The sequence below is a fragment of the Pinus tabuliformis genome, chromosome 3_1, assembly GCF_031772625.1.
Source record: "Pinus tabuliformis cultivar Carrire ecotype Pingquan chromosome 3_1, CPIR1, whole genome shotgun sequence".
NCBI classification, from domain to species: Eukaryota; Viridiplantae; Streptophyta; class Pinopsida; order Pinales; family Pinaceae; genus Pinus; species Pinus tabuliformis.
The window spans coordinates 315500181-315512582 of record NC_142301.1 but is presented as its reverse complement, the minus strand read 5'-3'; positions in this window follow the sequence as shown (position 1 = coordinate 315512582).

Below are 12402 nucleotides of genomic sequence, written 5' to 3'. Positions count from 1 at the left end.
AATCTCAAATTTTCAACATTAACAAATGAATAAATTTGAATATATGGAGGCAAATCAAGCTTGAAAGCATTATTACCAATCTTTTCCAGAATTTTAAATGGACCATAATGGATTGGTTTCAGATTTTTACCTTCACCTTGAAGCCTTTCCTTGCTAATATAAAGCCAAACTTCGTCACCTACTTGAAACAGATGATCCACACGATGCTTATCATTCCTTGCCTTATACTTTCCTTGATTCTTTTATAGTTGTTCTTGAACTATTTGGTGAATCAACTGAATTTGATCAATGAATTTCTTTGCTCTATCTATGTCGCTATGTCCATCTATAGCTAAATTTTTCTCAAATATGAAATCCAAAGGCAATTTAGGCAAATAACCAAGAGATGCCTCAAAAGGTGAAGTTAGAGTAGAAGAGTCTTTTGCTTGGTTGTATGCATGTTGAATATAATGCAACTATTCATCCCACAACTTAGGATGTTTGCTGCAATATCCTCTTAGCAAATGAATAATTGTCCTGTTAACCACTTCAGTTTGACCATATGTTTGTGGATGGAAGGTTGTACTTTTCTTCAACTTGGTGTCCATCAAGTTCCATAAAATTGACCAAAATTCCCAACAAATCGGGAATCGCGATCACTTATAATAGAATTAGGTAATCCAAAATGAACCCATAAATTTTGAAAGAAAAGTTGAGTTGTTTGTTCAGCTGTAATTTGTTTTTTACAAGGCATTAATATGAACATCTTGTTGAACCTATCCACAATTATGTACAAATAATCATGACCTTTTCTTGATAAAGGAAGACCTCCTACCTATTACTAGGCTTACTGATTGCACACAATGAACAACCTTTGATAAAGCGTGACACACTTTCAAGCATATGAGGCTAGTAAAAATACCTCTGAAGATTTTCCACTGTTTGACTTACACCAAAATGTCTAGAAATAAGAGAAGTGTGTGCTTCCTTTGTGACATTTACTCTCTCTCCCTGTGGAACACAAAGTTTTCCCAAATGATACAATAGATTATCATGTACATGGTAGTCTAATTCCTCAACTTGGTGGCCTTTACTCAAGTTTGAATATACCTCTTGAAAGTCAACATCATGTGCGTATTGTGCAACATAACTTTCAGGAAAAATAGAATGATTCTTGAGTAAAATGGCTACATTAACAATTGGTCTAGAAATCATATCAACAACTCTGTTATAAATACCTTTCTTGTACCTGATTACCAAGTGGAACTATTGTAAGAATCCCATCCAACGAAAGTGCCTTGATTGCTGCAATTTTGTTTGAGAATGCAGATATTGCAAAGGTTGATGATCGTTGTGAATAATGGCTTCTTTTCCCATTAAGTAATGCTTCCATTTCTTCACACTTTGCACCAATTCACAAAGCTCTTTATCATATGTAGGATAGTTCATAACAACACCATTAAAAATCTTAAAATGAAATGAAATGGACTTACCATGCTGTAAAAGAACTACACCCATGGTGTAGTTACTTGCATCTGTTTGTATTTCAAATGGTTGTTTCAAATCCAGTAATGCTAAAACTTGGGCTGAACTAATATTTTGTTTTAAATCATCGAATGGTTTTTTTTTGTTTGCCTCCCCACTGGAAGACAACCTTCACGTTGGTCAAAGCATGTAGTGGAGTTTCTATGGAAGAGAAATCGGCAATGAACTTCCTCTAGTACTGCGCTGCTCCCAGAAAACTCCTTACTTCTATGACTGATTTAGGTATTGGCCAATTCACAATGACTGAAACTTTAGAGCAGTCAATCTTCAGCTCACCTCCTCCAACTATGTGGCCCAAATACACTAAGGAAGTTTTTCCCAATTCACATTTGGACAACTTCATAAATAATTTTTCTTTCTTCAAGACATCCAATACTTTCCTCACATGCTTGACATGCTCTTCTCGTGATTTGGTGAATATAAAATATCATCTAAATAGACAATTACAAACTCATCAAGAAAGGATCTTAGAACATCATTCATAACTCTCATGAATATAGTTGGAACGTTGCAAAGACCGAAAGGCATAACCAGCCACTCAAACAATCCATGTTTGCTTTTAAAAGCAGTCTTCCAAATATCCTCCTCAACTATTCTAACTTGATGATATCCACTTCTCAAGTCTAATTTAGTGACATATTTTGCATTCTTCAACTGATATAGCAAATCATCTATTCTGGGTAGTGGGTATTGATTCTTTATGGTAATTTTATTCAAAGCTCGATAATCTACACACATGCACCAGGTTCCATCTTTCTTGGGTACCAAAACAATTGGTGAACCACATGGTGAAGTAGAGGGATGAATTACACCTTTATCTAACAATTCTTGGACTTGTTTCTTAATTCTAAACTTTCTAGAATCAACATTCGATACATACTGATATTTGGGAGTGGATAGTCTTGATGTAGCTAAATTTCGTGCTGAATTCCCATTTTTGGTGGCAATCCCTTTGGTTCTTGAAACACATGTCCACATTGATTGACCACATCAACCAATTCCACTTTCAGCTTCACGTCACAGCCTGTAAAGGATTCATGCTCTCTCTCATTCTTTTGCTTGATCATAAGGAGCACAAGATTCTTGCTGGAATTGACCAGTCACTTCATTTTCCTTGCACTTGCTAAAGACAGATTAAACTTTCTATGATGGGCTCTCACAATATACTCCACTCCATCTTTGAACAAATAATATTTTTTCTCAAATCTATGGAAAATGGATTTCCGGACATACAGATACGGGCTTCCCAACACAATTCCAGAAATATCCAATGACACTACAACTAATTTGACTTCATCAACGAAATTAGAAATAATAGAGACCTGAAAACACATTTTCTTTTGACATGAAGATTTGCATCCTTGATTATCCAACCCAACAGATACGGTTTATGATGAGGCATGGTTTCTAGATTCAACTTCTTGACCAAGTCTGAACAAATTAAATTTACCTGGGATGCACTGTCAAACATCGTATCAATCTTGGTGTGCTTGGAAATAACTATGATATGTACAAGCTCAATTCTGTTTTCTTCATTTGAAGCATTGTTGGAGTTATTCGTTGCGTTGGTGCTTGCCACGGTTTCCTATTTTCTTATTTTTTCCATGGATTTTCCTTTAGTGACTATGGTTGCAATCTTTGTTTCATCACCTTAGTCAGAACCCAAGCCTTGTTGCAAAACAACGTTTGTCTTCTATTTCCCTTTATTGTTATATTTATTCTATCTTAATTCAAGATGAAGCTTCTAGCAATGCGCTTCATCATGGCCCTCTTTGGAACAATTATTGCACAGGGGAGAAAAAAGAATTTTTCTTCTGCTTTCCTTTAGATTTCTTTCCTTTTTCACCACTCTGGAATGGCTTCTTCTTACCTTCTTCTTGTACATTTTTCCCTCTTGCTTCGAGGAGTGTAGATTGAACACAGACCTCATCAAGATTCATGGGATTAAACATACGAATGGTGTGTTGAAGATAACTATGCAAACCTCCTATGTATTTCAGCAAAGTATCTTGGAACTACGAGTATATTCCTAGCATAAGAGCTCTTCTGCTAAACTCGTGAGTATACTCTTGCACATTTTTACCTTTTAACTGTTTGAAAATTTTCCAATTCATGATAGATTTTTCCATATGAGATAAATGGTAGAATTGTCTTTTTATAGCGGTAATGAAATTAAACCAAGTAATAGAGATCTTACCATGTTTCTTGATCTCATCTTGAGTCCTTACTTCCCACCAAATGAGTGTTGCACCCTCCATTATCAAGGAAGCTAACTAAATATTTATGTCATCCTCTTGAATGTTTTGAGTCCTGCAATATACCTCCAACTGATGAATCCAATTATCAAGCTTCTCTACATTCACTTCACCATTATACATGGGTAACTCGAATTTGACATCAAGTTTTAAAAACGATGATTTACCAATTTCTTTTGAAGAATGATGATGAGTATGAGTAAGGGTTGTATTAGTGGAAGAGTGTGAAGATGCTTGTGAAGAATATGATGAAGAAGATGGTGGAGAGTGTGGAGGTTTGTCTCCATTCCCATTACCTCATTTTCCATTACCTCCTCCTAAAGACCCTTTTCCTTTGGGGGGTTTGGAACTTTCTCCTTGAAACCTGCAATTCCTCTCTCCATAGAGGACCTTCACCATCTTTGTTGGGCACGGGATTCCCCTAAGGAAGTTTTGGGGCTAAAAGCCCATATTTTGGTCAAAATTGTATATTTGATGTAAATACTCCACATTTTGTGGGCGCAGAGCGCGTAGCTTGTAAATGAGTCATAGGGTTGTCCGCCCTTAATTTTGTAATGTAATGTTGGCCATAGAGATCTACTCATGTTCCGAGGACCATGGGATTGTATAAATACAGTGAGGCTCTAAGTAGTTAAAACATCGATCAATCTAAGAATCAAAAGTCTAAGGATGAAGAGTTGAGTCGTATCTAAGTGTAAAGTCTAGTTTTGGGTCATAGAGTAGGAGAAGGCTCTGCAGCTGAGTGTGCAAAGGCCTAGTAGTCTGTACCTAATTGCACAGACCCCTGTAGCTGAGTGCATAGGGCAGGTTGAGTCTGTAACCATTGAAGCATTAATAAAGAGAAGTTTTATATCATTCTTGTGTATTTATCTCCTATTTTTTGCATTGAATGTATTGGGTATGAATTACATATCTACTATTTATATGATGTGCAAACATATGTGACTGTGTCAATTAAGTGAATGTGAGATAAAGTATCTATTTACATGAATTTAACTAAGATCTTTAAGAAGATAAGTAAGATCCGCGGTATAGTTTGGGGAAATAGCGCAGATCGCTGCCATAGTAGTGCAAAGCACCTCAACCCTTGGTTAGGGCTACGCGAAAGGTGATTATCATAGATCACGAAGGTCTCGCAGGTCAGAACAGTGTGTGGAGTGACCTGCGCAAAGGTAGGTACAATTGGACTAAATCGACCCCTCAGACATCTCAAGGGTGCGAAAACTTGGTTCCAACATCCCCCCATACTGCTTTGGGTAAGACTGTTGGGTTGTGTTATATTCTTTCCACGTAGTTAATAGGGGGTTTGAGGGGCACCCATAACCCCACTTTATGGGGTCTGGGGCAGTGCCCCAGAAAATTTTGGTTTTGGACCCTATGTTAGGTTGGGTGGACCCACCTATGGTTTTGTGCATGATTTTCGCACATGTTTTTTGGACGCGATGGTTTTCAGTCCATGGTATTGGATGTGATGGTTTTCGGTCCATGGTATTGGATGCTTCGGCATGTATAAATATGTATTATAACATTGAAAGGAATATAATGAAAAATCAAGCTGGTAGTCCCGGTTTTGGGATCCAAGGGAAAATCTCTGTGTATATGTGTTTTATGTGTTTTTCTCTAGCATTATTTATTTTCTGTGTTTTAGAATTCATATGCAGGTAATTTTTGTACGGGGTTAAAACCTACTTTTTGTATCGGAGCATATTTGGCTTCAAGGGGACGCCTTTTTTACTGAGTGGTTTCGCTCGGGCCTGTGGTAGACCCTTTTCAGTGGGAGATCTATGAGATCGATTCTGGTGGTGAAAGAAGATGGCGAGCAGTGGAAAGATAAATATTGAGAAATTTAATGGTCAGAGTTTTGAGTTGTGGTAACTCAATATGGAGGATCTGTTGGTCGATAAAGATCAGTGGATCACGGTAGATCCAGGTACTAAACCAACGGGAGTGTCTGATGAAGAATGGAAGAAGTTGGATCGGAAGGTAAAGAGCACAATACGATTTTGTGTCTCAGATTCAGTATTGCTAAATGTATCAGGGGAAGCTACAGCAAAGGCTTTGTGGGAAAAGTTAGGGACTTTGTACCAATCTAAGTCTCTGGTGAATAAACTGTTCCTGCGGAAAAAGCTGTATAACCTGAGGATGAAAGATGGAGACTCGGTGACAGAGCATCTGAACACATTTAATATTGTGGTAAGTCAGTTAGCATCTGTTGATATTAAAATTTTGGATGAAGATAAGTGCATCAGTTTGTTGTGTTCTCTAACAAATTCGTGGGATAGTCTGGTTATTACAATAAATAGCAATGCAACTACCTTGCAGTTTGATGAAATAGTCTCAGCCTTGCTAACAGAGGAGATGAGGCGGAAAAATATGGAGAGCCAAAATGGTGATGCCTTGTCTGTATGAGGACAGTCCCAGAACAAAAGCAAAAATAATTCATCGAGTGGGAGATCTAAATCTAGAGGGAGATCTAAATCTCCAGGAAAACCTGTAAAGGTGGTGTGCTAGAAATGCGGAAAGGAAGTCCACTTCAAAGGGGACTGTAAATCTAAAGCTCTTGACAAAGGAAAGGGATCTGATGAGGCTCCTTCTGCAGAGGCGAAAACCACCTCAGATGAAGGTGGGGATGTGTACTTGGCATCTTCAAGTACACATGTAAATCATGAGGCATGGTTGATTGACTCAGGTGCATCCTTTCACTTCACTCCCCATAGAGAGTGGTTCTGTGAGTATGAGAAATATGATGGTGGTGATGTCTTCTTGGGGGATGATAGGAAGGATAGAATCATTGGTCGTGGAAAAGTAAAGTTGAAGCTATAAGGTGGAAGGGTTAGAACACTTCTGGGTGTTCTGCATATTCCTGCATTAGCCAAAAATCTGATTTTTGTTAGTAAGCTGGATGATGCAAGTGTAAAAATAGTATTCGAGAAGGGTACCTGCAAGATGGTTCGGGGAGCACTGGTATTGATGCGGGGAGTTCGGATTGGAACTCTGTACAAGCTGCAAGGTAGCACTATTGTTGATGGGTGCAACAGTGCTATGGTTCCTGAAAGTGGAGCAAAAAATCTAGTGGTCTCTGGAGAAAAGACCATGTTGTGGCATCAAAGGCTTGGACATATTGGAGAGAAGGGCCATCGAATACTTCATGGTAAAGGTATGGTAGAAGGTATGAGTAATATCTCTCTGGATTTTGATTTCTGTGAAAATTGTGTATACGGGAAGCAGAATCGGTTGAGTTTCCCCTCTGGTGGTAAGAGGGTGAAACATATATTAGAGCTTGTGCACAGTGATGTGTTTGGACCTGTGAAGGTTCCATCACTGCATAAGTCTGTGTACTATGTGTCATTTATAGATGACTTCTCAAGGAATACATGGATATATTTCCTTAAGAAGAAATCTGAAGTCTTTGATAGGTTTAAAGAATTTAAGGCTCTAGTGGAAAACAAGACAGAGAAGAAGATAAAGGTGTTGAGGATAGATAATGGTGGAGAGTTTTGTAGTAAGGAATTTGAAGAATTCTACAAGAAGTGTGGTATAGTATGGCAGAAGACTACTCCATGTACACCTCAGCAAAGTGGAGTTGCAAAAAGAATGAACAAGACATTGATGGAAAGGGCAAGAAGCATGCTCAGTGGTGTTGGGTTAGGACAGGAATTCTGGGCAAAGGCGGTGGATACTGCATGTTACCTGGTCAATAGGTCACCTTCATCAGCATTGGAGGATAAGACTCCACAAGAGGTATGGACTGGTAAGAAAACCTCTCTTTCACATCTGGGGGTATTTGGATGTGATGCATATGTACATGTTCCAAAGGAGAAAAGAACAAAGTTGGATAGTAAATCTGAAAAGTGCATCTTTATTGGCTATAGGATGGTTTAAAGGGTTATAAGATTTGGAACCCTATAACAAGGAAGGTTATGTACAGCTGAGATGTGGTGTTCAGAGAGGTGAAAGATGTTATTAAACATGAAGTCCAACCAAAGGAACCTGAGAAGATAGAGTTTGAGCTAAAGGAGGAAGAATCAGACTCTACAGTAGAGGAGGAATCAGAAGATGAAGAGCCACAAACTCTGGTTGTGAGAAGATCAGTTCGAGAAAGAAGGTAGCCAGAAAGGTATAGTCCATTTTCTTTCTATTCAAATTTTGCTTTGTCTGTTACTGATGATGATCCCAGAACTATGAAGGAAGCAGTGGATTCAGAGGATGGAAAACTCTGGAAAGAGGCCATGGTTGATGAAACGGTATATTTGCACAAAAATGAGGCTTGGGATCTAGTGGAGTTGCCGGCTGGAAGGAAACCCATTGGCAACAAATGGGTGTTCAAAAAGAAGACAAATGCAGAAGGAAAAGTGGAGAAATACAAAGCTCAGTTGGTAGCAAAAGGTTATTCCCAGGTGCCAGGAATTGATTTTGGTGATATTTTTTCTCCTGTTGCCAAGGTAACTTCTATTAGATTACTTTTATCTGTTGTTGCTACTTTTGATTTTGAGGTAGAACAGATAGATGTGAAAACAACATTTCTTCACGGGGATCTGGAAGAGGAGATCTACATGAAGCAACCTGAAGGCTTTGCAGTGAAGGGTAAGAAAGAACTGGTATGTAAGTTAAAGAAGTCTCTATATTGGTTAAAACAGTCACCAAAGATGTGATATCAGAAATTTGATACATTTATACAGGGACTTGGCTTCACCAGAAGCAAAGCAGATCACTATGTGTATTTTAAATTAATTGGTGACTGTGTTATTTATCTGGTCTTGTATGTGGATTATATGTTGTTGGTTGGAAATGACAAAGAAGTTATCCAGGATTTGAATACCCAATTGTCCTCCAAATTCCACATGAAAGATCTTGGTGATGCAAACTATATTTTGGGCATGGAAATTAAAACAGATCAGGTAAAGAGGAAGCTCTGGTTAAACCAGAGGAAGTATGTCGAGACAATATTGCAGAGGTGTAATATGCAGAATAGTAAACCAGTGAAGGTTCCTATTCCTGTAGGTGTGAGGTTATCTGTTAAACAGTGTCCCAAGGCACAAGAAGAGGAAGAGGACATGTCCCATGTTCCATATGCAAGTGAAGTTGGTAGCCTGATGTATGCAATGGTCTGTACTAGACCAGACATTGCACATGCAGTGGGAGTATTGAGCAGGTTTATGTCAAAACCAGGGAAGGAACACTGGACAGTAGTGAAGCGGGTTTTCAGGTATTTGCATGGCACTAGTGATTATGGTTTGTGCTACCAAGGAAGACCAAGATTGGATAGAGGGTTGGATATTCATGGCTTTGTTGATGCAAACTGGGTTGCAGATCTAGATCAGAGAAGATCTACAAGTGGGTATGTGTTTAACCTATTTGGAGGTGCAGTCAATTGGATGAGTAAGAAACAATCTATAGTGGCACTATCAACTACAGAGGCAGAATACATGGCAGCCACTCATGCAAGCAAGGAAGCAGTTTGGTTGCAGAGATTGTGTTCAAGTATGGGGTTAGTACAGGAAGCTATAAGAATAGACTGTGACAGTTAAAGTGCAATTTTCTTGGCAAAGAACCCCGCATATCATTCAAAGACAAAGAACATTGATGTTCAGTATCACTTTGTGAGGGATATGATAGAAGACAAAAAGGTGTTGTTGGTAAAGATGGACACATTGAAGAATACTACAGATGCATTGACAAAATATGTGATCTCTGAGAAGTTATCTTGGTGTAGAGAGACAATGGGCATTTCAGGGGTGGAAAAATGATTAAGCTCTCTTGTGGCCCCCTGTGGAAAGAAAACAATAAGTGGGAGAATGTTGGGTTGTGTTATATTCTTTCCACGTAGTTAACAAGGGGTTTGAGGGGCACCTGTAACCCCACTTTATGGGGTCTGGGGCAGCACCCCGGAAAATTTTGGTTTTGGACCCTATGTTAGGTTGGGCGGACCCACCTATGGTTTTGTGCATGATTTTCGCACATGTTTTTTGGATGTGATGGTTTTCGGTCCATGGTATTGGATGCTTCGGCATGTATAAATATGTATTATAACATTGAAAGGAATATAATGAAAAATCAAGTTGGCAGTCCCGGTTTTTGGATCCATGGGAAAATCTCTGTATATATGTGTTTTATGTGTTCTACTCTCACATTATTTATTTTCTGTGTTTTAGAATTCATATGCAGGTAATTTCTGTATGGGGTTAAAACCTACAAAGACTTTAGTCCACGCTCCATGGGCTGATGCCAAAAGGGCCAGTAGTGTAGGGATTTGTTTGGCTAATTAACTCCGAGCCTGGGTAAGGCCCCATCAAGCCAACAAATGGTTCCATTGCCAAGACCGGAATCTGCATAGAGATGTCTGATGTCGTATCATTGGAATCCAACTAAGAAGGAAATTGAAGGTTGGTTGGACAGAAGAATTCACGAGTTCACGACAAAGGAGTGTTGGGCATGGGATACCCCAAGGGAAGTTTTGGGACTAAAAGCCCAGATTTTGGTCACAAATTGTAACTTTGATGTAAAGACTCCACATTTTGTGGGTGCAGAGAACGTAGCTTGTAAATGAGTCATAGGGTTTTCCACCCTTAATTTTGTAATGTAATGTCGGATATAGAGATCTACCCATGGTCCGCAGATTATGGGATTGTATAAATAGAGCGAAGCTCTAAGTAGTTAAGACATCGAAGAATCAATTGAATGATCATGGAATAGAAGCATAGTGGAATATCTAAGGGTAAAGTCGAGTCTTTGGGTCGTAGAGTAGGATAAGGCTCTGTAGCTGAATGCGCAGAGGCCTAGTAGTTCGCAGCTGAGTGTGCGGACCCCTGTAGCTGAGTGTGCAGGGCGAGTCGAGTCTGTAACTATTGAAGCATTAATAAAGAGAAGTTTTACATCAATTATGTATATTTATTTCCTATTTTCTGTATCGAATATATTAGGCATAAATTGCATTGTTGTTGTCTATATGGTGCGTAAACACATATAACTATGTAGGTTAAGTGAATGTGAGTTAAAGTATCTGTTTACACGAAGTTGACTAACATCTATAAGAGGATAAGTAAGATACGTGGTGTAACTTGGGGAAATAATGCAAATCGCTACCATAACAGTGCGAAATCACCTTAGCCCCTGGTTAGGGTTGCACAAGGAAAATTATAACAGATCGCGAAGGTATCGCAAGTCAAAATAGTGCGTGAAGTGACTTATGCGAAGGTAGGCACAGTTGGACTAAATCAACCCCTTAGACATCTCGACGGTGCAGAAACGTGGTTCCAACATCCCCCCATACTGCTTCGGGTGAGACTTCTGTCTACGCTCTGCGGACTGATGCCAAAAGGGCCAGTAGTGTACGGATTTGTTTGGCTAATTAACTCTAAACCTGGGTCAGGCCCCATCAAGCCAACAAATGGTTCTGTTGCCGAGTGGATGTAGGCATATGGAAAACAACCTGCGCGAATGCGCATGAACTTCGCACTGAAAGGTATGGTCAATAAGTATGTGTTGGGGGGACAAATTTGCAAATGGCTCTTAATGTTGGAAAGACAATACATAGGAAGGACAATCGTGCAGAAGGTTATCCATGCGGAAGCATTTAGTAAGGTGTGCAACACACTGACCAAGGTATGTAATGTGCAGTAAAGTGACTGGGACCTGCACGTACCTGTAGTATTATGGGCTTATAGAACGAATGCAAGAAACTGACGGGACAGACACCTTTCTGGCTTGTATATGGAGTGGAAGTTGTAATGCCTATGGAATACATTGTGCCTAGTCTACGCATAGTGGTGCTCATAGGTATGATGGATCACGGAGCCCTAGAGGAGAGGCTCATGGAGTTGGAGGAGCTTGAAGAAGAATTATTTTTGGCTGGATTTCACCAGCACGTATAGAAACAGCGTGAAAATGCCTGGCACGATCGACATATTAAGTTGCAGACCTTTAAGGTGAAATATTTGGTGTTGCTATATGATAATAAGTTTGATCAATTCCCAGGGAAGCTCAGAATGCATTGGTTGGGACCATGTGTTATTAAGGAGATCACAGATGGTGGCGCGGTGCAGTTGGTAAAGTTAAATGGATAACTCTTCCCAGGAAAGGTTAATGGCAATCATTTGAAGCTATACATAGGTGGCCCGACCATTTGACTAGCTACAAGAAGCATAGTCTTATCGCTCCAGACAGCTGAAAGGAGGCGTGGGACTATAAACTACTATGCCTGGGAGCTACGCGATGATAGGTCTGCATGCAGTAGCGAAGTGTCACAAGGTCTACGATAGTGTGAGGGTAGCTACGCTGCCACGTGGTTTGGTTGGAAAGTGACCATTACAGTCACTATAAATGATGTCATGCTTGGTTTGAGACCAAATGGAGCAGGCGGAAGGAATTTAAGGCAAACTTTATGGGCTAGATTTGGGAAAATCTACTGCCAAGGGAGCATTAATGGACCGAAAATGGGGGGAAAGTCGAATTCGAATTCAAAAGGCACTATAAATTGCAAAGGGCTACCCAGAAAACAACACTTGGCCATACAAGAGTTGTAAGTGTGCACTCCACAGGCTCGTACTCTGTCAACCAGCCTCGCAGTAGGTACAGTTGTGGCTGAGGAAATGTTGTGCGCCCACATGATCAACACTATAGTGTT